Here is a 21057-nt window from a genome sequence, read left to right on the forward strand (position 1 = left end):
CAGGGCTTTGCTGTTACTTTGGTTCAACTGCAATGGCAATAGATCTTGGACCATGGAGTAACAAGAGAGCAATTCTTACTAGGAGCTGAGAGCCCTGCACACTCCTTACAGGCACGTCCTGTGATAAAGTCAGGCGTCCTCTTGCAAGGCGCTTTGGTCTTACCACAGTTTTGAGCTACAGCATTACTTACTGAAGCTCTTTTCTGGATTACTCAACAATTTCCACTGTCAGAGGGACTCTTCTGACTGATCACAGGCTGATGCAGAGGAAAACCTCATGACAGCCTGTTTCTAGTTCTACCTCCCAGGTTAATTTTTGGGTTTTACTGGCATCAGAAGCCTTACAACAAATATGGTTCAACTGTATGCAATAGTATGGCCCATTAGCCTACAATCCTCAGTGCAAGTCACACTTTTGTGTACTGAAGCTGGGCTTAGCTCCTACCCAAAGACATGTATCCGTAGGTTGCATTGATTTGCTGAGTTTTGACCAGCTTGGGAGTACACTTTGTCTGCTGTACTCTGGTCCTTATCACTGGCGTGTCTGTGAGAGAAACATACTTGAATCAAGCTGCCAAAGTGAAAGAGTATCTTTCCACTAGTCTTTAGTGGATCCCAGCTTACATCCCTGCTGCTACTCTCAGTCTTGAAGAGATGCCTGAAGAAAGTTTGCAAGAGCGACTTTGCTGTCTGGCTGTGGAAGGATAATCTCTGCTGCTGATTTCTCTTCAACCAGGACCTGCTAAGCCAAGAGCAATGCTGGAGACAGAGAGTAATCCTATGGCAGAAGAAAAGCTATGATGCTTCCCAGCCTCCTGCTCTGCACCTCACCATTGCTGGTGCCCAGACCTCCCCAAGCACAGCGAGTGTCCTCCCCTGTGCCGTGCTCAGGCTGCGTCGAACGGGCTGCTAACGAACACACGAAGGGACTCACCTCCACCTTGGCGCTGCCTGCTGATGTGCGTGTGATATCAGTGAGTAAAATAAGCCTCGATCTTTACAAAAGCAGCGCTCTAAGTTTATCTTACTTCAAGAAATAAGTTCCCTCTACATAAGCAGGAAGCTTACTCTGTCTCCTTTCCCACAACAATCTACATTTTTAGGGAAATGCTAGCCCTGGGACTCTTCCTGTCTTTTCATTATGTCAGAAAGCTCATGGTGTGTTCAAAAATAATCAACATTAGGATTTACTTCTTTTTAAACAAATGATGATACAACATTATTTATAAACAGGTATTATTAAATCCAGATGGTTTTGTGTCTGAAGTTGGGGCAGAGGTTGTTGACTCCAAGTCAAGCAGTCATTCATTTAATGACTTTTATTTTCCTCTCAAGCAGAGCCTGTAAGAAGTGGTGGCAAGACAAAAGTTACTCAGCCGTAAAACTGAGTATTTACTGTGGCTGTGCAATGGGAAGGGACACAGCCCCAGGACCCAAAGGGAGAACAAAGCCTATGTAGTATCTGGTGGGAAAAGCTTGAATCAAAAGCACTATAACCAACATATCTAAAAGCAGCTAGAGATATGGGGGTGCCCAACTTGAGAAGCATAATTTTCAGAAAGTACACAGGTATCAACTTCTGAAAATTTAGCCATTTTGAGCTGTCTCAAAATGAACAGTCATTTTTATATACTGTTCCAATAGACAGTCAGTAGTTCCTTATTATCCCAAAATATAGGATTTCTGCTACACTGCACCCTCTTTTTGCACATCTAGCAACTCCTCTTCCTTCCAGTATGCTACTGCATGACTGCTGGCATGTCTGTACTGCCCTAAGGAGACGCTGAGCCAAATCAAACCCATTATAGCTGTGGAAACACAAGGGGAGACTTCAAGGGACACACAAGATCTTAGATGGCGTAAAACACCTGGCCCTAACTTAGCTTGGAGAAGAAGAATGAAGCATTTGATGGTGACCTCTTTCACTTAGAGACCCTCTTTTTGCTCCGTATTTGTCCTGTGCTTAATGTTGTACAGTCCTGCTTCATGTCTGTGGCTGCTGGGTTTGTAGGCCAAAATGGGCAGGGGGAGGAGAGAAGAGGGTCCTGCTTTTCCATGCTCTGTGTCTAGAGCTGAAGGCTCTGGAAAGCAAAGGTGTGTTTGGGACAAGCATGGAAAAAACGTGGCTTTTAGCAAAAGTTAGAGTAAATTTCTAACTCCTGAAAGTAAATACAGGTGCCCAGAAGATGAGAGGGAAAAGGTGCAGAGTGGGTGCTCCAGGTCTTGGGGCAAGGGGGATCTACCCCTGTAGAGGACCTAAACCAGACTGAAGGTTGGACTCAATATGCTGAAGATCCCTCCTTCACAGCCAGATTTCAGAGGCTGCTTAAGGCTGTTTGGGCTACTTAATGACAAATTAATCTGCATTTTACTGAAATTATCTCAGAAAGCACAACTTGGGCATAGCCTCCAGTGCTTGCACATTTCTGCATGGCCAGCCTCCTCTGTGCTCAGAATGCAATGGTGAAAACTTTTAGGGGTGTGCTTCAGCCTGCCACAGGGCTGGTTAGCATTAGGATTGCTCAGATATGGCAAGTGTTCCATACAGAATATTTGTGTAATTTAGCTGGTTGCCCCCAAAACAATTGCACAGAGAGAGTCTTTCTAGGAACCCTTCAAAGACTTTGTTTTTTCATAGACTGGAAATACCTAAAGACCCCTAGCTATCTTTTAAATGCTGCAGTGAAATGATTTGATGTATATATTCAGCCAAAGCCATTCACCAACTGAATCCAAGTGGTCAAAACATTTGGTCATTTCCAGTCTCTCTTTTTCAGCATTTTCCTTCCTGTTCTCTTGAAAGTGGCCTCAGCAGTGAGGGATGGTCAGGAGGACATCAAGGGACAACTTCATCCAGAGACTGAATCCTTGTTTGGCTGTGGTGAGCCAGTGAGCACAGTTGGTACTGCAAGCCAGCTGAGCTGGGGAAACTCAGCTACTCTTCTGTTAGTTCAAAGTTCCCAAAACCATCCATAGAACTGAGGAAGATGGTGTCACCTGTAACTAAATAATGCTCTCACTGAGCATTAATTATAAGACAGTGTAAGCACTTTTGCCTTTCTATCAACATTAATTTAATGCAGGAATTGATTTGATGGAGCAATTTGGTTTGCCATGTTCTTGCCAAGCAGGGTGGGAATACACTGTGCTGGCCTGCTTTTTTTCAGACAACAGTGATTCATTTCCAGGGAAATCTTAGTCCCTCAGAAGACAACAGGCCATAGCAGAGATTGGTTTCTAAGTACCATTTTGTGTCTTGGACAGACAAATGTGAAAACCACAGAGAAAGCCTGGAGCAGATCCTCAGATGGGATGAACTGAGATGCATCTGCCAGCTGTATGGTCAGATGATCATCTGGATCTCACTCCTGAACAGGTCTCTGTTGTATGACAGTGAGGACAGGTCAGCCTGGTGTAAGCTTAGTGAGGGCAGAAGACTCTGCACCTGCTAGAGGCTGTCCTGGTGCTGTCCTGGTGCTCTGAGGCACACAGTGCAGCAGCTGCTACAGGGCTGTGCAGCAGTGCATGGGCATTTCTTGTCCCAGTCAGCTTCGGGCTACCTGGCATGCCAGGAGTTTGAGGAGTGCTGCTCTTGAGATACATCAGCCTGGGGGTGTGCTGTGAAGAGGGACAAACTTCCCCAGCATCTAGGTCACAGCTGTATTTACACAGCTCATAAAACAAAGAAAAGTGCTCTAGGGCACAGGACTTTAGCACTCAGCCAGTGGGGATATTAAAAAGGAGGGGAGATAAGCCACCAAGAGCTTAATTTCCTCTTCAGCTTCTTTCTAATTTATTCTCTTGTTTATTTAAATGCTTTGCTTTGGTAAACTGAGGCTCCATTTCACTAAGGCTTTAATGGAATTTCACAGACATACAGAGCTGTCGACAAGACCAAATCTGGTGCAAACTCTCCAGAGTACAACAGAGAATTTAGGTAACTTTTTTAATGAAGTTTCCTTATGGTCAGATTCTGCTGCTCCCATCTTTTCTTGAACTCTCTGCCAAATGGCCAGATCTGTTTGGGATCTGTGCAAGATAGACATCTGTCTTCTGCCATGTTTGAGATAGCTCTGGGGAGGAAAACACTGCTCAGATGGGTTGTGTGTTGCTTGTACTTCTTTGATAAGCAACGTTAACAGAGATGAGACATCTCTGACCTTCCTCACTGCTCGAGAGGTTTTGGCATGCTAGAAGGAAGTCCAGTGCCCAATTGTTCAGGGCATCATGGTCATGGTTAAATTATTTGCACAGCACACATCACTTGTTGCTTGGCTTACTCCCACCCATCTCCAATTCCAATTCATCACTATTACCACAATGAACACCCCCAAAACAAATCCCTGCTAGGCACCATTTGATACTTTTGTCTTTGTGACCATCTTCACCTAGTCTGCCTTTCTCCTTTTTCCTTTCCTTTGCTCATGGGGCTCTCTGGTCTCTCTCTCTGTCAAGAATCAGCTCCCCACTGAGATCTTTGCTTTCCTGGTTCCTGGAACCCACTGCAGTGATCTGTCCTCACTTCAGCAGCATGAGGCTTCAGGTAAAGAGCTGGGGGGAGCCCTTACCAGCACCTGCTATGGGAGAAGGTGCACAGAAGGGCTTTTTATTCTCTTGTCAGTGGCACAAGGTACCAGCAAGGGGAAGGAGAGGGAGTAAGGAGTGAGACAACCTGCTGAAATTTGGTCTTTGCAGTTTGGTCCATCACAGCTATGCTGGCAAGTTAAAATGGCATCTCCAACTCCAGCCCGACAAAAATCTGAATTTATGAATTAGCTCCCTGCTCGTCCATTATTTGAGACAGTTGACTCAACAGGGCACAACAGGCCTGGGCAGAAATTAATTAACCCTCAGACAAATTCTTTACAAATTTCAGTGCCCCAAAAGCAAGCCAGCTATTCCCAGAGACAAGAATAACCTCGTCTCGAAAATAAACCTATGTTCTGACCTCCACCCCATGTATCAGAGGATGATGACTTAACTTCATAATCTTCATTTTGAGACCAGAATCAAGTCCATCCTCTTATCTAGAGCTTTTATAAACACCAGATCTCAAGGAGTCATTTTTCATCCTTACCCAGACCTGATATTCACAAATTAATTCAGAATTTTACTGGTAAGAAAAGAAACCTTTAAAATCAAATACCATTTTTTTACTGCTTACAAGTTTCAGGGGAGATATTCTAAACTCACTCAGATGTGTCTAATTTGTGGCAAATAGGACTTGAACTCTGACTGGGGTGTTTGGGCCTAGATTTAAGATTAGGTTCACATGTTTCTTACCTCACTCAGTCTACAGCATTCATCCATGTATTCATCCAGGCTGTCACTTGTGGGGCACTTCTTCAGCTGATGTTCATGGATCTGAAGGTCTTGCATGCTGCCAAAATTCTCTGGAAAATTGTCAGCAATTATCTTTGGCTCTTCTATGGGACTTGGTGTGGAAAGAGTGCTTTCCCTGGAAAGGTCCATCTCTGCAGCAGGTTCCTTTTCTGGAAACTGCTTGTCATCCTGGTGAAAATGTTCATCAGGACTTTCTTCCTGAGGGTCATTGAAGTCTTCAAGGGAAGGTGTAGCATCCTGCCCAGCATCTGCCTCCTGACTATAGTAATCATCTTGCTTTTTGCTCTCTGGATCTTGCAGGCTAACTTTCCTGGCATGTTCTTTACATGTTCTCATTAACTGATGGTCAATTTCTGGAGAAGAAGAGGTGCTAAGCACACCGGAGTCACAAAATGGGTTTCTGCTGTGAAGCACAAAGCTCTTCTCTGAGCCTGTAGGCGTTGATGGAGAATTAGCACTGCTTGGCAACTCAACCCCCGAGTCCTCAGATTCGAATTTGGAGAATCTGTGGAGCCGGCACTTGGACCCGAGGGTGCTGGGGTCAGGCAGGGTGGCTGCGCAGTCATGGCTTGCCGGGCCGTCCGCATCTGCTGCCGTGGCTGCTGCACCTGGACTTCCCAAGCAGTCTGGTGGGACACTGGCACCGGGAAGATGGGACTCCTCTGTGCAGGCTGTGTCGGCTGGAGCCTCTGGAATTAACCCTGGGTTTTGAATTCCTTCATTGCTCATAATCTTCATGTGTGTTAACACGACTTTGTCCTCAGCAGGTGGGCTCTTCTTACCTGCTGAAAACACGTAGAAGGTCACAGGAGGCTACAAAACTCAAGTGTCTTATGCATCCCCTGAGGGATGTGGAATGTAAAACTGCCTATACCAAGGTGGTAGAGAGGGACAGCCCTAATTTGTTTTTCTTGAGCTATATGAAGCTTTCTTGTGGGCTTTGCTGCAACAAAAGGCTGTGTTTCATAGCCTCAGAGTCCTCCAGGGGGGCTCATAAAAGCACAATTCTGATTTGATAGGTAAAAAACAACATATGTAGGCAGGTAACATTTTAGTAATTATCTGCATATAGATGGAGAGATGTACATGTTCTTTCAGCCTGATAGACATTAATTTAAGACTCAAATATTTTTTTCCAATTAAATGTATTCTGGACCAGCAGGAAAAAGAGTGAAATGAAATCACTCTTCCCAGAGGCTTAAATGAATTTTGGGTTGCAACAAGCAATTTGACAACTCCCTGGTATTCTCTGCAGTATTCTCTGCTCACATACATGTGACAAAAATCAAGTTCTGATTAAAAAAGCAAGTGTAAAAAGCACTGTAGATCTTTTCACTCCCTATATGGTTTTAGCTATGAAGTAACGTCTTTAAAGTGAGCTCCTACCTTATTTGTAAAGACAAAAGAGATGGGGGCAGCCTTGCTCGAGAGCTTTTGCACACAAACAAGACTTGTTTTCAAGTCACAATTATTTTACAGAGTAATGTGATAGAACAGTCTCTGGATGAAAGGTTGATCTTCAAGGGTCAGAGATCTGCTCCCAGGTTTTTCTTACTGTTTTTCTGAATATAAAATTTCATAGTGCAAACATTTGGGTCACGATGGCATGAAAGCCAGTGTGAAAGTTCTGCATCTACCTTTTAGCAAACTGCAGATCTCAGCTCTAAGTATGTATGTTTGTGAATTTGGAACCAAGAATTGATTCAGAACAAAACTTCAGTTTCCCTGGTATCTTTTACCTTAGTGTTCACCCCAGAGTGCCTCAGAGGGCTACAATGCATACACTTTTCTGGATGTCTTACTTTCTACTTCATTCCCTTATCTTTCTTTTTGCCTGAATCAGACCAGCATCAGCTTCACAAACTCGCCGCCAATAATGTAAATGTGCTAGGTGGGCAGGGAAGCCCAGGATCCACCCCACCAGGAGTGGATCAGGGAAAGCTGTGCTGTACGGTTCTCCTTTGCGGTAACCCAGAAGCTCCCTGTTTCAGAAATAACCCATCTTTACCTCCTCCAGCTTGCTTTCTGCAAAGATAGATAAGGGAGACTTGTACTCATGAAGGCCAAGCTAACTGTTACATGGATCATTTTCTACTTTATTTGAATTCCCTTCGTTTGATCTTGAGAATTTCCTGGCATACCAGTGAAACATGCCCTTTGCTGTTCATAGACACCCAGCGATTTAATATTTTACACTGGATTTTTATGAAGGGCAGTCAGTGATAAATAATCTGATGGGCTTCTTGTGGTACATAGTCCTAATACCCCTTATATAAGATTTGTTTATCATATAGAGAATTGCACTGCCTCCCTCAGCAGAATTCACAAGCATCTTCCTAGTGCCAAGAGCCATGTTCGGGACAGTCAGTGCTAGACCTCAGCAATACAACACCAGGATGTTGCTGTGATGAGGGACAAGAAAAAGACATTACCCAGGAAAACCCATCAGGAGCTGCCTGTGCTGGGCTCTGTTGTTATTCTTCTACTTTTGGGATATGTATGAAGGACCCTGCCCTGAAGACAAGGAATAGGGTGACTGGTTTGCAGCTTCACATATAGCAAAACATCAGCTCTAAGAGGGAGCTGGGTGCCGGGGCTTGGAAGGAGGAGGTGGAACTGAGTCACTTTGATTTGGAGTCAAGAGGATCTACCTGCTCAGCTACAAACACCTCTTGGCAGCCAGACACAAAATGTTGTATCTGCATGAAAAATACAAGGCTTACAGGCTCTTCTGATGGCACCACTACCCAGCTGGCCAACAAAACCACCAAGAGTCAGGAGGAGAGCAGTTGCATTCCTGCAGTTACTTTTAGGAACAAACCATACAGCTGTCACTCTTACCAGGAATTATTATATGCAATGGTAATTCTTTCCCACAGACTGATTGTTCTCACTTATTAATCATGCCATGCTTTCCTTTGACTGGAGATTCTCTCACTTCTTTCAATCTGCCCCTGTTTTTTCTTGCTTAACTGGTTTCACCCTGGCCTACACAAATATTGCTTTGTCTAAAATCAGGAAGCAGCATATTAAAATGAGGTCTTGCTACTTACAGAAGGACATGTCAGATGCTTTACTGCATATCTTTTGGGACTACAAAAGCTGCAATGTGAAGGTTTGGCTGGAGTAGAAAGAACAGAAAATAAGATGAAATTTTTGACCGTCTGTGGGATGGCCACCTTGGTCACTAGCAACGTGTTTTACAAAAATTGTTTATCTGTTTTAGGCTGCAAACCATTGCTCTTACCACTGTCAGGTCCTGCAAACCACAGAACATTTCTGATTTATTCTTCCAACGCCCTATGATGAGGCAAAATGTTATCATCCCCCTTCCACAAGAGCAGAATACTCTTGTGTATTCTGAGGACAACAGGATTTTGCAACACACTTTGGCACCTCATCCTCATTCATTCAATAATATTTTCCCGTGGTCAGTGAGGTCATCTGTGCTACAGCAGAAAGATCTCCAGTGATTAAGGCAGTGACCTGAAACTCAAGTTATTCTTGCTGCTCACTGAGAGAAGAGTCTCTCTTCTTCCTCTCTATTAACTGGATTATAGAATCTAAACCGTGGGGCTTCCAAGTAGCAGATTGTTCCTGCTACAGATCTCAAAAGAGGCATACAAAAACACTTGGCTCTTTCAAGCATAATGCTAACAAACATTAGAACGGTGCAATTAAAGTTCATCTGCTTAATCGAGGGGAAAAGAAAAAAAACAAAAAATGACCCAGACCCTCAGCTGCTATAAATTAACTAATTTCCAGGGCCTTAACAGAACTGTGTCAGCTAATTTTGGCTGAGGGCTTGGCCTGTAAGTGCTTTGTTCAGCAGTACCAGGGGCCCTGAGTAAAGCAAGGAAGGGAGATAAATCCTGCCTGGCACTGGAGGGAGTGTGCTGCAGGGGTATGGCTGCGAACAGCCCTGCACGGGGGCTTCTGAAAGGAGGTGTGAAGAACTCCAGAGAGCTGAATGGTGGCATTAATGATGGTAAGATGTAATTTACTGGTGCTGGAGGCCAGTCAGGTTTAACGCTGCTGTTCCTGGGAATCCAGCCAAGATTTTTGTTGTTGTTGTTTGTTTCCTGGACTGGTTTTCCACACCCCTCTAGGGTGGGGGTAAGATAGCAAATGCTGTAGTTTTTAGGAAGCTGGCTGCTGTGCTGGTGTGGCAGCCAGGGAACGAGTGGAGTTTTGTGTGCATGTTTCAGAATCAGTACAGGTTCCTGAAGCATATTCAACATGTGTGCCCAGGCCAAACACTGTCTCAGGGTAGTTTGTGCTACTTGCCTAGTAGCCCTTTCAAAGAGTTACATGGCTCTGTAATCACCCTAGAGGTAAATAGGATTCCCTGGATTGAAATATATGCCTGTAACTGGTGGTGAGTGGTCATGTGTAGCCCTGGGAAGCTGGGTTTCCTGTGCCTGGAGAATAAGCCTGCTTCCCAAGTCACAAGAAGGTGGTGACACTGAACTAGCTAATACCCGAGGTAATTGGTAGGGAGTGAAAGGAGCAGATGTGTCCCACCTAAGACTCTAGAACTTTGCTCTGCATAATGTTTAAATTGCTTTCTAGGATATTTCTATGTTGCAGTTAGCATAGCCTAATAGAGAAACTTAAATCTTTCAAAGGTAAATACCCTCCCAATCATCTCCTGTCCCAAGGCTTCACTTTCTTGGGACTTTTAAGTCCAAGTTATTTTTCCAGTTGCACAATAACTAGCAGCTGCCAGGACTCAGCCTGGTGTATTACTAACCAGGAGAAGGAGGGCAGATAGATAAATATAAAATTGCTTTCAAGCAATTTCTTTATCCCAAGTAAGTTGGATGCATGAGATTTAACTCAAACAACTGCCCAGGAACAACTCCTTTGCATTTCCAATCCTGCTCGAGCCAAATTCTTGCAAAAGCTCCCACCTTTCTAGTAAAGCCAAAGTCTATATCCAAATCCCCATGCTCCGAAGTACTGAAACCTATGTCTGATTTGTTTCTTTTTTGCATCTATGCCTGTGACTCAAAGTTGTGTTTCACTGCCAATTCGTTCAGTGCAAGACCTGTTAAGCTCTGCTACATCCCTGAGAGGGTCCGTGGTCTCTGATGCACTGACTTAAGTATCATAGCACGAGGTTTTCTGATGTATGCAACTAATGGAAGCACTGGTGGACAGGAAGAGGCCAGGCTGGCAGTGGAATGAGTGCTGCTGTTGGCAGTAGAGAGCCATACCATAACAGCACTCCCCTTTGCTGCTCTCCTCCTTTCTACCTGTTGTCTCAAAATGTTCATCCTGATTTTTAGGCTACTTGGCATGGGGAGAATCTCTGTTAAACATGGCAAAACTGGAGCCAAAGCTTTGCTTGTCTCTATCCACCGTCTTACAAAGGATAGCAGAGGTAGAGCCATGGCAGCCTTCTGCTTGTCTCTAGAACTGCTGCAAGGTCCATGTGCACAGCAAACCCATCCTCAGCTCCAGCCTGATGAGGCACCAGAGGATCCACACTGGAGAAAGGCCATACAAGTGTTCTGAGTGTGGGATGTGCTTCAGAGAGAGCTCCAGCCTGATCCAGCACCAGAGGACCCACGCTGGGGAGAGGCCCTATGAGTGTCCCCAGTGTGGGAAGAGCTTCTCCAGGAGCTCTAGCTTGACCCAACACCAACAGAGGCACCACTAAGGGAAGCCCTGCGAGTGCCCCGAGTGCGGGCAGAGCTTCGTGCGCTGCTCCAGCTCCATCCCCCACTGGAGGAGGCACTTTGGGCACAGCCCTGGTCTCTCACATTCCCTGTGATTCATGTTGAGAACACACCTGGCTGCTTCTCCTTTTGGTTTGGCCTTAATTTTCCTCTGCTTCACCTTCATCCTTAAAAAACACCCAAAACTGGGTTAGGTGAAGGAAATTGATTGAATATATCTCAAGTTCCATAATTTCTCAGTTGTTTTAGAGGGAATTTAGGATTTGGGGACACGTTCTGTGTGGAGTGCTGCTGTTGCTAAGAGGCAGGAATTTGATCTCACCCTTCTTGTGTTGCTAAGAACTCCTCCCCTGACCCCAACCCCAATTCCACCTTTTGGATACCCTATAAAAAGTCCATGGCCCTGCATTTGCCCTGTCTTTGGAGGGTAAGAAATGGATTCTCAAAGGATCAGCCCTATTTCCACTGGATTCCAAAGGATCAGCCTCATTCTCCACTGGATTCCTAGAGGATCAAACTTTTCCCAATAGATTCACAGAGGCTAAATCTTTTCCCACTGGATTCCCAAAGGATCAGCCCTTTCCCCACTGGATTCTCAAAATTTCAGCTTTTCCCACTGGATTCTTAGAGGATTAGCCTTTTTCCGACCGGATTCCAAAAATTTCAGCTTTTCCCACTGGATTCCCAAAGGATCAACCTTTTTTCCACTGGATTCCCAGATTATCCACCTTTTCCCACTGGATTCCCAGAGGATAAATATTTTCCCACTGGATTCACAGAGGATCAACTTTTTTCACTGGATTCCCAGAGGATTCTGACTGTGTCACTGTTTTTTTTTGTTTGTACTACTGCATTTGTATTTTTAATTTTTCCTAATAAAGAACTGTTATTTCTACTCCCGTATCTTTGCCTGAGAGCCCCTGAATTTAAATAATAATAATAATAGTAATAGTAATTAAAAATAATAATAATCAAAGGGAAGTGGTTTTATTTTTCCATTTCAGTGGAGGCTCCTGAAATGGGGAGACACCCTCAAGGATGGCCCATGTAAAATAGTTTCTGAAATATGTAGATTATTTTATGGATATTCATGAGGGTCTATGGATATGCAACAGGCTGATGTAATTAAACCAGAATTATTAAGGGGTGTCCCTGAAAATAACTAGGGGGTCTTAGTGGCCACAACAACCTTTGCTCGAAGGTCTGCTGGAGAGAGCGGGGGAGGCGCTGGGAGAGGACGGGGGCCTCCGGGAGCTGCTGAGGAGGTGCAGGGACAGGTGAGGGGTCCCGGAGGGGTCGTGTGGGGAATTTGGGGAGGGGTCTTGAGGAGGTTTGGGGGGGGATTTGGGGAGGGTCTGCGGGGAACTTGAGGGGGTTTTAGTGGGGTCTGGGGGTGCTGGAGGGGTCTTGGGGGGAATTTTGGGAGGGGTCCTCGGGGGGGTGTCACGATCCGTCGTCACGGACGGGTTTCGTGATGGTTCATGGATTTGATCTCAGGGTGCAAAAAGAACCGACACGGTACAAGGGGGTTTGCAATGATAATCGAAACAAATGCACCTTTACTGAATGAGCACAGCAAAATGCGATAGAGGGATTAAGGGAGAGAAATAGATAAAGGAAGAGAGAGACAAAAGAGAGAGAGAGAGAAAGAGGGGGATAGAGCTGCCAAACGTAGAGACGAAGTCCTTTGGTCCAGTCCAGTCGAGGACCCGCCTGTTACGTCAGGGAGGTCTCAGAGGCCCAGTTCATCTGGACCCCAATTATACTCTTTTTCATTGGGGCAAGGGGGATGGATTTTGCTGCCGAAACAAAGGCAGTTTATTGTATCTTTGGGGGAGATAGGAAAAAAGGGTACACACAGTCCAAGTTTGGCAGCAGGTGAGAGTCATTGTTTTCGTTGTCCACTGCCTACACCTGCAACATCCACCTTCCTTTGGGCAGCTTTCCTTCCTCGTCCTGTACACCTCCCCCAAGTTGGGGCTTTCAGTCCCAGTCTCTGGAAGAAGGTGAGAGGGGCCTTCTCACATAGGGATTTCATATCTTAGTCCCTTGATGAAGAGGTTTCTTACATTTCTACTTGTCTGTCACAGTGGTTATGAACGGTCTTCTCTTGGAGGAGGGGACCACCCTAATGCTCAAACCAGCCAGGGTGAGAGGTAGGGAGGATTCCAGAGCTATTGTGCAAAAGGGCAGGATGCCCTGTGAGCTCAGTGTAGCGTATAACAAACAACATCTGTGAAAACAGCAACTTAGCAACACTTTCAGGCCTCAGGCACATGACTTTCTCAGCCACCAGATCAGCAAACGGGGGTTTTAATTTTTTTGGTGGTCTCTCTCCATGACAATGGTAAGGCAGAGGAGGGATGTTTCAGACACACACTCGCAACACGGAACACACTTGTTCCCCCAGCTCCAGAAGATGTGATGCAGGAACAAAAACATTCCTGCAGGAACCACCAAAGGCCAAGGGGCGTTTGGCCACTTTCCCTTCCACACCGCACGCTCGGGCAAATTGCGCAGACCAAGCAGCCTTTCCCCTCTTCCCCATTGGCCTGAAGACACTCTGCACCAAGAGAAAGCTCCTGGACACCCGGGTATCCAACAACAGCAATTTAATGTTCCTCGAGTGGGTGAAGGGAAAGGAAGTGCTGGCACAGGAGGGGTGTTCCCTGCAGGCTCAGGTGGCCCCAGCAGACGCAGCCTCCCGGATCAGTTCTGCACAGTGCCGCGGCAGGACACTCAGCCACGGGCACACAGGAAAGGCCGCGACTTCCAGAGGCGGCGGAGTTGGTCTCGCATCCTCTGGAGCCGGGAGGAGGGAACGCTCTGTACGGCTAAAAGGATGTACAGAGCTTGAAGCGCCAGGCATGAGATGGCAGGGCTGGTGTCATCCGTCATGGCCTGAAGGGCTGCAGAGAGAGAAACAGAGGCACAGTCAGAGGCTGGATCTGCGGGGAGCTGGGCAGAGCCTCCAGCCTCGTCTGTGCCACGCAGCTCCTGGCTCGGCCTGGAGGAAGCAGGAGCCAAGAAGGACGAGCTGGCAGCTGCTGGCCAGGAATGTCCCGCAGGCCCCTGCAAGGTGTCTGCGCTGTGGCCCCGCTGCCCTTGGGGTGCGCAGGGAGCGGAGCCGTCGGCGGGCGGGCCAGGGAACGCAGCTGCCAGCGGCAGCCCCCGCCGAGAGCCCGCGGGCCTCACTCACCACTGCAGATGATGCGGAACTGCGGCTGCTGCCTTGTCAGGTAGCGCCCGGCCAGCCCTGAGGAACACAGAGCGTTTCCTGCCTTCAGAGCCACAGCTGCCGCCTACGGGCGCTGCCAGCCCTGAGGCCACACGCCCTGCTGGCCCGGCAGGGCTCAGCCCGGGCCCCTGGCGCACGCTGCCGCCCCGGGGCACGGCTGCCAGAGGGCGGCAGCAGCAATGCCCAGGCCAGCGGGGGCTGCCCGTGCCCGCGCCCGGATCCTGCTGCCGGCACAGCAGGCGGGGCCGGGGCCGAGCTGCGGCAATGGGGCGGGCCGGGGAGGGAGCCGGGCTTGGCGCTCACCCATGAACCTGACGGCCGCCTCTCGCAGGGGCTCCTGTGCGCTCCGCAGGTACGGCAGGGCCAGGCGCAGGTGCTCGGCCGCTCGGCTCCTGTCCTCTGCCAGCTGCAGAGAGCGGCAGGGCACGGAGGGAAAGGGTTGATGCGGGCCCTGCCCCTGGGCCGGGCGCTCCCTGCGGCCGGCGCTGCTCCCCCTGCCCACAGAGCCCCGAGGCCCGGCCAGCAGCCGCAGGCGCCGGGCTCGGCACGGGGCACAGGGCCCGGCTAGCCGCGGTGCCGCCCCGCAGCAGAGCCCGGCTGGCTCGGGGCTCCGTCGGCACCGGCCTTGGGGCCACAGGAGCCTGGAGCAGAGCCCGCACGGCCCAGGGAAGGGAGCGGCGTGTGGGGCGCAGGCCGGTGCCCCTGCGTGCAGCACTGGGCAGGGGCCACAGCTGCCAGCCCCACAGACTGGGCGCTGTGGGCAGGCGGCTGCTCCAGGGATTGGGCTGGGGATTCCGGCTGTACTTACCAAGCACTCAGCAAATCTCCACATCTCATCCGTCTGCAGCAGCTGCTTGAGATCCTTCCTCTTCAGGAAGCTCACTGCAGAAAGCAGCGTTTCCCGAGAGGCCTGCAGAGCAGCAGAGACCCAGAGATGGCACCGCAGCCAAGGGCACAGGAGCCGAATCTCTGTGCCAGGGCTGGGAGGAGGCTGGAGCCCATCAGGTGCCAGGGGGTGGGGAGACAGCTGAGACCCTTCCATGGGGACACCCAGGAGGCCTCACCTGTGCCACACACCGGTTCTTATCGTGGCAGTGGAAGAAGAGTGGGAGCAGGCTCTGGCTCACAGGCTTCTTCAGGGGCTTTTCTCCCTTTGCCACTACAAAGGCAATCACGTCTTGGAAGAGGCGAATGGCGAGCAGCTGCACAAGGCTGTTGTCCTGTTGGAAAGGAAGCCAAAGCCCTCCACATCAGCTGCTCCAGGCCCCCCTGTGCCCAGGCCCAAGGCAGCACCCAAGTGCCCGTGGCTGAGGGCACAGAGCCTCACATTGTCAAAGAGGTGCCAGAGCGCCTCAGCCAGCTGCAGGGCGATGGGGCTGGCTATTGCCAGGTCTTCCTGCAGCATCAGGAGGATGAGCACAATGAGGGTCTTCTCCACGATGTCTTCATCCCTATCCCACAGTAGCTTCACAAGGCTTTCGCTCAGGCTGTACATGTTTGGATCCTGTGTGCAGAACAAGGCTGAGCAACCCCACGCTGCTGCTGCTGCTGCTGCTGCAGGGCTCAGAGGCCAAAGGCCTGTCCCAAAGCACTCAGGCAGCTGAACAGCGGGCCTGGAGAACTGGGAGCAGCTGCCACAGTTGCCAAAGCCCAGCTAAGCCCAAGGGGCTGCTTGCCCCAGCCCCACGCTGCCAGCACAGCTTCAGCTGCTGCCTCCTCCTCACCATCGAGGTGAGCACCACGAGGCCTCGGAGCGCCACGCGACGCATCTCCCTGGACTGGCTCTGCAGGTGCCTTGTCAAGATCTCCAGGACTTGTTCAGTGCATTCGCTCAAGTCCAGGCAATCCAGGAGCTGAAAGGCACAGAGCAGGCACAGAGGTGCCAGCTGGCAGGAGCTCAGAAGTGCACAGGGCCGAGCCAAGGCAGCAGCACAGGGCACAGGCAGCGTCCCAGGCAGCTGCGGCTACGAGAGGGCAGAGGGCTGGGAGGCAGCTCAGCCAGGCAGCGCTGGCCATGGGGCTCACCTCCACCAGGAAGGCCAGGGCGGGCAGTTCCCAGTCTGAAACGCCTTGGCTGAGCAGCTCAAAGAGGCAGGATGCCATGCTGCAGCACCAGATGATGGAGACACAGCGCATCTCCCTGGCAGGGAGAAAAAGGCACCATTGCTCCTGGGCCAGGCGGGCAAACCTCTCCCAGGGCTGACTGGCAGAGCTCTGCTCTGCTCCCGAGCTCCCTGGGGGCGCTTTGGGAGGCGGCTGTTCCCGGGCACCCTCCTCTGCCGGCCTTTTCCAGTCTGCTCATCCCTCCCTTGGTGACAAGGCCCCGCCGCCCATGACCACGGGGACTGTGTGGGGCGTTGCGGGCACAAAGGAGAGGGGCGGTGGGGAGAACGAGGTCTCACCTGGCCAGCAGACCCACTGCACAGTGGTGGGTGTCGGCATGGAGCAGCGTGTCCCAGGCACGCTTGCGTTCCATGGACAGCACCACGTGCTCATAGCGCGTTTGGCAGAGCAGGGCCTTCAGGGTCTGCAGCGCAAAGCTGTGTGCAGAGCAAAGGCCAGGTCACGCTGGGAGCCCCAGCTCCTGCCCTGGGGCATGGGAGGGATGGGGAGACTGGGAGGACTGGCACGGAGCACCTGTTGGGGTTGGCGGAGAGGCCGTGTTGCTCCTGGCATCCCTGCCAGAAGGTCTCAACCTCTTCTGGCATCTCCTGCGTGCTGATGTAAGCTTGGAAGAGCAGATGCAGAAAGAGACTGGGGAAATACTCCAGCACGACAGGAGAGCGCCAGGCCAGATTGAAGATTTTCCACAGTGCCACAGTTGCCTGCAAGAAATAAAACAGCCAGAGACAACGCTCAGTGCCAAGACATCCACGTGACAGGGCCTGAGTGTGCAAGGGAGAGGTCGAGGAAGACACGGGGGGAGAGCAGCTGGCCTGGTGCCCCTGAGCCCTGCCCCTAAGGCAGGATTCAGCCCAGTGCCTGAGGCAGGGAGATGCAGCTGGGGGGAGCACAGAGAGCTGGCTGCTGGAGAGGCGGCCTGGGGGCTGGCAAAGGCCGGCACCAGAAACTCACAGCCAGGGCAAAGACTCCTGCGTCGTCCCCATCGGAGGTGCACACGCTGTGCACTGGCCAGGCGCTCAGCACATGGAGGAGCAGCTGCAGCGCTGGCTCCGCAGTCCTGCTCGAGGACATGATGGTTCCCCACATGGTGGCGGCAGCTCTGTGGGGTCAGAGCTCTGTGTCAGGGTGGGCTCGGCCACAGCGCCGTGGCCTGGGCAGCTGCAGGGCCCCGAGCTGGCCCTCAGCCCTGCCTCTGCCCACTGCCCCTGGCCGGCAGCGGCCAGCCAGCCCACGTGGGCACAGGCCCGGAGGGGCAGGGAGGGAGCGTGGCACCAGGCTCAGGAGCTGACATGGCAGCACTGGAAAACAGAGGGGCCAGAGGATCCTGGAACTGCCCGTCTGTCTGGCAGTCAGCAGGGACAGGCTCTACAGGGTGACAGGCCGGTGAAGCCTAAGCCCTCAAGGCACGTGGAGCTGCCCTACCTGTCACACGATGGGGCCCAGCGCAAGAGGGTGATCAGCACGTCACAGGGGTGTTCCTGGGTCAGCTCCAGAAGGGCGTTGTCCAGCCTGTGCCCAGCAGACTCATTGGCCGTGAGCCACTGGTGGATGTACCTCACCATGGCGGGCACCTGCAGAGGGCACGGGGAGACTCGTAGAGCTGCCAGAGCAGCAATTTCCCCTGAGAAGTGCTTCCCTTCCAACCGCATTGGGCCGGGTCTCAGAGGCCAAGGGAGCCCGGCAGAGCCGGCTGGAGGCGCCACACCACTGCTGGGAGCATCGAGCCATTGCCCAGGATGCTTACTTGTGTTGGGTTGGAGACACCCTTCTCCACAAGCAAATCCAGCATGGCAGCACTGCTCTCGGCATCGAGGAATGGAAGGTTGGCCAAGACGCCCGTGCCCACACTGGCGGTCTCTTCCTGCCAAAGGCACGTGATGAATTGACAGAGGGTCTGCAGGAGAAGGGCAGCAAGGGAGGGAGCATCCATGGAGCGCTCCAAGCCTGGTGCTTGGCTGAGCAGTGCCAGCAGGCCCAGCCCAGGTGGGGATGGCCGCAGGTACCTGTGCCGTACTGCCCATGCGGCCACGGGTGGCTTCCTGTTCTTGTGTCCGGTCCTTGGCTGCATCTGGCAAAGAGCGAGCGCAGCCAGAGCTGAGGGGCTGCAGGAGAGGCCGGAGAACACAGCCCAGCCCTGAGCTCCCCAGGCAGGGAGAGCCTCGGGATGCCCCGGGGGATGGAGCGCGGCTGCCAGGGGCTCCAGCCCAGCTTCTGTCCTATCCATGGATATGTCCACAGGGATGGGATGGGATGGGATGGGATGGGATGGGATGGGATGGGATGGGATGGGATGGGATGGGGCCAAGCTGGCTGCAGGCACCAGCCCTGCGGCCCAGCACTGACACTCACGCTCCTGCAGCAGCTGGAACTGCTCCAGTTCTTCAGGCTGCTGTGCTGAGGTAGCTCCAGCCTCTGCCTCCTCCAGCCAGGCCAGCTTGGGCACGCTGGGGGCTCTCTGCTCCATGTCACTCTTTGCAGTTAGGAGTGCTTGCTGAAGCAGAGAGGCCTCGGAAGGGCTGAAGATGAGCAAGTGCTGCAGTTGTGCCCTGAAGGCACCTGCAACAGAGGAGCCTCGGGAAGGCTACAGGACAGGAAGTCCTGCAGTCTGTCCTCGAGGGCAGCAGCAAGAGAGAAGTCTCAGGAAAGAAATAGGACTGCAAGTCCCGCAGTCTGTCCTCGAGGGCACCGGCCGCAGGGATGGCAGACGCTTGGGAAATGCTCCACGTCACCGAGTCCCGCAGCCTGGCCTCGAGGTCACCTGCACAGGGAACGCCTGGGAAAAGCTCCGGGTCAGCAAGGAACGGGCTGGCTGTGTGGGGGCTCCTCACAGCACTGCTCTGTCCCGTCCTGTCCCGTCGCATGCACCCAGCACTGTGGTGTGGCCGTGGCGCCGCCAGCACCTACGTCACGGCGTGTCACAAAGGGTCACCCTTGCACACTCTGTCCCTTTCCATTCCACGGTGACCATGGTGCACTGTGTCACAGAGAGCCCCAGGACACACCTCCACGTGCCCTGGGGACACCCCCACCCCACCCAAACTGCCCCAGCTTGCAGGCAAGGCCTTGCCCCAAGTGTTGAAGACACAGCCCAGCAGGAACTTTAGCAAGGGCCCAAACAAGAAGCAGCTGCTCCTCTGCTCTGCCTGCTCAGGGCAGCAGAATGAGCCCCCACGGCTGCCAGCGCAGCAGAGCAGGAAGGGCACCGGGGCCTTCCACAGGCCCTGCCACGGCCTCTTTGGGACCAGTCCCGGGGCTGGGTGGCCGGCACACTCGCAGGGGCGTGACACAGACACGGGACCTGTGGCCCAGAGCTCCAGTGCTGCTCTGTCCCCTGGGCAGCGCTGGCAGCAGCAGCTGTGGAAGAGTCCCTGCCAAAGGAGATTTGCCATCTCCAAAGCCTGCCAATGCTGGTGCCTCTCTCCTGCCACAGAGACCCGTGGCCCCAGGGGACATCCCTGCCAGAGGACAGCCAAAGCCAGCGTGCCTTGGGGTCTATGTGATCTTTTCTGCAGGTGGCTGTGTTCAGGAGTACCTGGAGCAATTGGTGGCCACACTTGGTATCTGTCAGAAGGCAGAAGCTGTTGTCCCTTCCTGGAATGATTTTTGCTCGGAAGTGATTATCTGCAGCACAAAACCACCATCCACTATTGACTTTCACAGGACAATGCCATTCTTACAGAGATGCTGTCAAGTTGCCTTGTGTGCTTCTGGCTGTTTTTCTTTCTCTCTGGATGAAAACATCAGCCCAGCGTCTGATGGCCAATGCTGCGGGTGCTGCCCGTCTGGCTGTGGCCAGCAGCTCGTGCCCAAACACAAGCGGGTGCCTTCTGGGCAAGGGGATGGACTGGCACGAGCAGCCAGCCAGTGCCCCCATGAAAATACATTCTCTCTGGTGTCTGCTGTGAGATGTGACCAGGAACAGAGCGAAGCAGGCTCCAGCTTTGGAATACAAAGAAAAAAACTTTATTAACTTACAATATATAAAAGAAACACACAGAAAAAATGAAAACCTTCCAAACATTCCTCCTCACCCCAACCAAATTCCCAATACATCACAGTAAGACAAAACCTTGGACACGCAATTCAGTTGCCACCCCTCAGGTCACCAACTGTCAGTCCATCACCACCCCTCAGATAATCAACTCTACGTTCATCAAGGAGAGAGGAGTCCCTCTTGTGCCACAGGCTTCCCCAAGAAACACAGTTGAAACCTCTTGTGTTTCCATGTCACACATAGCACCGCCCGGGGATCATTTGCCATGGTGACATCTTCCTTCCATGCCCAGTGCTCTCACCACTGCACATGGACCAGAGCTGCTTCTGGGGTTCCCCTTTTAAGGATGCTTTGCCCAGTTCCAAAAATGAGCACAGTCTCTCACTTTTGGGACACCTGTCCCTCCCAAATTCACCCCCTGGGGCCGAGGGGTCTCAAGAACAAAGATCTTCTTCCTCACTGAAGGCAGAGGGCACCACCACCCTCCTCATCCATCTCTGTTCTTGCTACTCCTGCACATCACATCCCTGCACTCTCTTGGTTCCAAGCCGTTTCCTCCCTCTAAATGCAGTCTCTGTGTCACAGGAAAAATGGTTCTGTCCATGGCTATGCAAGAAAAGTCCAGCCAAAGGCCACTCCATCGTCTCCTCCCACCTAGGATTCTTCTCAACTTC

The 21057-nt window shown here is 51.5% G+C and overlaps 2 pseudogenes; one reads left to right on the top strand and one right to left on the bottom strand.

Moving 5' to 3' along the window:
- Nucleotides 1-21057, bottom strand: part of LOC131570213 (uncharacterized) — a 1483036-nt pseudogene that overhangs the window by 1078974 nt on the left and 383005 nt on the right.
- Nucleotides 1-21057, top strand: part of LOC131570235 (zinc finger protein 271-like) — a 558758-nt pseudogene that overhangs the window by 200668 nt on the left and 337033 nt on the right.

This window comes from Ammospiza caudacuta, chromosome 33, assembly GCF_027887145.1.
Source record: "Ammospiza caudacuta isolate bAmmCau1 chromosome 33, bAmmCau1.pri, whole genome shotgun sequence".
Taxonomy (NCBI): domain Eukaryota; kingdom Metazoa; phylum Chordata; class Aves; order Passeriformes; family Passerellidae; genus Ammospiza; species Ammospiza caudacuta.